This window comes from Monodelphis domestica, chromosome 5 (assembly GCF_027887165.1).
Source record: "Monodelphis domestica isolate mMonDom1 chromosome 5, mMonDom1.pri, whole genome shotgun sequence".
In the NCBI taxonomy this organism is placed as follows: domain Eukaryota; kingdom Metazoa; phylum Chordata; class Mammalia; order Didelphimorphia; family Didelphidae; genus Monodelphis; species Monodelphis domestica.
The window spans coordinates 133866918-133871345 of record NC_077231.1 but is presented as its reverse complement, the minus strand read 5'-3'; positions in this window follow the sequence as shown (position 1 = coordinate 133871345).

The following is a 4428-nucleotide window of genomic DNA, read 5'->3' as shown; positions in this document are numbered from 1 at the left end:
TGTGCTATAGTAAATAACGATATTTCTCATTTTAGCTGGTTATTTCACAACTATGTCCCATCATTCACTAGAAAGACTGTATAAGATTACTCTATTAGTATTTATCAAAAACCAACTGTCATATGGACTTTCCATCTCTGTGCCATGTCCAGGGCCCCATTGGTTCACCTTGATTTTTGCCCATTATAGTTTTGTACATTGTAGCTCAGCTCTCAGCACCAAAGTCCACCATAGCATTGGCTCTGGTAGCTGAATTTCTGTCATTTTCAAGTAGATGGTAGTCAACACTTTCTGAAGGCTCCAATTCTTTGACTCATCATGGTAGAGTGATTACTCTGGATTCTTTGCTTCACTCAATGTATCTGTTCATCTTGCACTCTCCTTGGCTCAAGACTGCTTTGATGATCTCCTTGAAAGGGGACTTTTTGCTCTTTGTTTTGTTTTGTCTTTATTTATTTTCCCAGGGTTTAGTACAATATACATATAGAAGACATTTAATAAATTCTTGCTGACTGAATACTCTCTCATACCTAGAGCAACTGTCCTCCCAATTTGAGGATCTCTCAGTATACTGTAGTAGTATTCCTTTCTTAAACTTTTCAAGCAATTCTTCTACATCATATATGGTTTTAGTAATCCATTACTATTTATCTCCTTTCTTGCTCAGCACCTAGTCACCGCATCTCTCACTCATGTTACATACCTTCCATTGAATCTGAAAGTTTCCAGAGACATTCTCATCTTCTCTCCATTTTTCTTTTAATGGTCCTGATTCCTCTCCTATGGCAGCCATGCCAGAGCATGCCAGAGGGGGTTGCTCCCTTCCCCATCTCCATATATACTTGATAACATTTCTCACATGACCTGCCCCTCTGCCCAGCATCTCAATGGGAGTGCTTCCTCCCTCCCCAGTCTGGGACTCACATGCCATGTGAGGGTTGCAGTTTGGGCACTCTGTCTCTAAAAGGTTTGCCATCACTGCTCTAGGGCAACTAGAAATTACCCCAAAGTTGCTAAACAAAAGATATTTTAAAAAAAGGGGGAGAAGAGTAATCTGTTAAAAAGAAAAAGCTTTCTATTTCTCACTAAATAGAAAACTATATAAATACAATTATAACAATGCAATCAACACCTCCCTCCAATTACATTACTTAATTTAATCCTTACTACAGCACTCTAATTTTGTGTTATCCACAAATTTGTTTGGCTGGGGGGGGGGGGAGAGGTTGTATTCACGAAAATAATATAAAATTTAATTTCACATGAATCAGTATAGAGATATTATTGGGTCATTGATAGAGAATTTAATTGTGTTAAAGTCCTGTTCCTGATTCATAATAGCTATGTAACCCATAGCAAGTCATTTAACTTCCCAGTTCTGTAGTCAAGTCTAAGTCTATAAATTGCAGAGGAGGTACTAACTTGATTTGTTTTGAAAGTTATCTAATCTGGGAATTTTCCATGTTAATGTAATGGCCAGCCCAGTCCCTATATCTACATACAGTGTATCCCAAAAACTTTAGTGACAATTTAAATTTTTTTATTTAAACCCTTACCTTACATTCCATCTTAGAATCAATACTGTGTTTTGGTTCTAAGTCAGAAGAGTAATAAGGCTAGGCAATGGGGGGGTGGGGGAGGTGGGGAGGTCAAGTGATTTGTCCAGGGTTGAGCCCAGGACCTCCCATTTCTAGTCCTGGCTATCAATCCACTGAGCCACCTAGATGCCCTCCAATTTAAATTTTAAAAACTTAAAACAGCACTAAGACTTTGGGGACATCTTGTATAAGCATAAGTACTTCAATTGACCTAAGGTATCACTGATATGGGAGCTCCCTCCAATGGCGCACTAAAATTCATTCATGCATTCTCATCTTTGGCAATACTGGGACATGTCTTTCCATGATGCTTCTGAGGAATATCTGCATTAAGATTTAAATATGTTTTCTATTTTTAAAAGTAGTATTGATGCCTTTTGTTTTCACTTCATATGACTTCCCTTTAATCATCTCCTCACCTTCTACCTGTCCTCCACCAGTAAGTCAACCTTTGAAACAAAGGAGAAGAAATTCAGTTAAGCAAAACCAACCAGCACAGTGACTGACTCATGGTGTCTGCCACACTTTACACCCGCAGCTCCCAACTACAAAAAAGAGAAATTGGGTGCATTTCTTCATCTATGACACAATGGTCCTGTGTTCAAGATTGATCATTATAATCTCATAGAGTTCATTTTCTATTTGCTGTTCTTTTTGCTTACATGTTATAGTCTTCATCCTCAGTCTACTTAATTCATTATCAGTTGATCCCACCTAGGGAGAATGTAAGGGTTCTCGGGTCCTTATGACCCTTTTCTCAGCAGTTTTAAACCAAACAAAAATTATTAGTACAATTACAATAGTTCATAATCCCTATTTAATAAAATCCCTAAATTCTGATGCAGGTCCATCTCTCTATCCTCCCATAAATTTTGTGCATCTTTAATCTGTGGCCTCCATGTTTGAGGCAAAAGTTAAGGTATGTGAAATGTCTGGGTGAAAGAAATAAATGAGATAAATTACAATGTTTATTGTTGCCTAAGCATAATTTTGAGATGAGGAAAGAATAGGCTTTGGAAGGAAATTTCCTCAGTCCTTAATAAAAAGTAAGACTAAAACTTCACTCCAAATCTATTCTGAGATACTAATGGTGTCTGATGCTCCTTCCCAATGTTTCCATCCTTTGCTACAGCTCAGTCCTCCTTTCAATTCCCCCATTGAACATAGTATACCTTTTGATTTGGGCTTATTTTATTATATTAAAAATGATTCTTCTATGCCAATGTTTTGTAAGGTTTTTAGCATAAGTGTTATACTTGGTGAAAGCCTTTTTGTGTAACTATTGAAATAAGTGTGTTATATTAGATGCTTGCTTTTAATGTGATTAGTTATGTTAATTATTTTCTTTATGTTAAACTATACTCATATCCCTGATATAATCCAAACTGATCATAGTGAATAATCATTTGGACAAAGGCTGTAGTCTTTCTGCCAGGATTTTATTGAAAAATTTTGAATCAATATTAATTAGTGATATTGGTCTATAGTTCTCTTTCATTACTTTATGGTTATGGGCACTGGTTTGGATATTAGGACTACATTTGTCTCAGAAAAAGAGTTTGGAAGAGTGTTTTCTTTCTCAGTTCTTGAGTATAATTTGTGTAATTGCTTTTCTTAGTTCCTTTATTGATAGCTAACTTCATTTCCTAAAAGAAGATTGTTTTAGTTCTCTCATTCTGTTTATTTGACTATCCTATATTTTTGTAGTGGATGTTGTATGTATTTAAAAATTTCAGATTTGAGGGAGCATTTCTAGGGCAGCCTCTATCCTTTTGCCCGTTCGGTTTTTTTTTTCCTCTTGGTACCTGCCCATCATCTTGGGAAAGGAGGGTGGAAGGTTAGTTACCTTTGTAACTCCAGTGCCTCTGGTGTATATTCAGGCAAATGAAGTTCTGAAGAGTTCAGCATTTTGAAAGGTGTCAGAGTTGTTTAATGTTTATTTACCTTAGTGATTTGGAAAAATAGTTCATATGATTTGTAATTCCTTTCAAAATTGTTGATAGGAAGATGACAGACTGCTAGCATACAAAGGATCCTAGATGCCACAAAAGCACTCCCAGAAGTACACCACTTTCCTAGCGCAAAGAAGGAATCACCTCTAAATTATCTCATACAAGCCCAGAATCCCCTGAGAGATCCCCAGAGTGCTGAGAAGGTTTTGGGATAGAAAAGCCTCAGTGATAAGTAGAGAAGGAACCAGAGAGCTGGGTAAAAGCTGCTGCCCTAGAGCCTTTGGAACAATCCCAGTGCTCCCTGCCTGAGCTCCACAGTGCCTAGGCTCAGCTAAGCCAGACTTATGAGCTTGTGCACATTCCCATAAAGTCCAATGCAATACAGGACTAAAATTCTATTTAAATTTTTCTCAATATTTAACAGTAATAATCATCTCTAGGTTGTTTTTTTCCCTATTTCATCTCATCCCAGTTTGGCTATCAGGACCACCTTTATCTTGTTTAAGAGGTTTAGTAAGACATCTTATTTTTTTCTAAGGTTAATATTAATTACTTGTTAAAATTTTGATAAAATTCATTTGTAGACACATTTGAAACCCAGATGTTTTTCTTTGGTAATTCAAATTCTTTAATTTCTCTTTCTTCACTTGGGTTGCTTAACATCTCTCTTGTTTTGTTAATTTGGGTATTTTATATTTATAATGTACAAGTTATTAATTAATTTGCATTAAATTCTCAAACATGCTGGAACAACAATGCATATAATTGTTTCTGATTTTTTAAATTCCCTTTATGTTTATTGTGAATTCACCTTATTCATTTTTAGTTTGATCTCTCTCTCTCTCTCTCTTTCTCTCTCTCTCTCTCTCTCTCTCTCT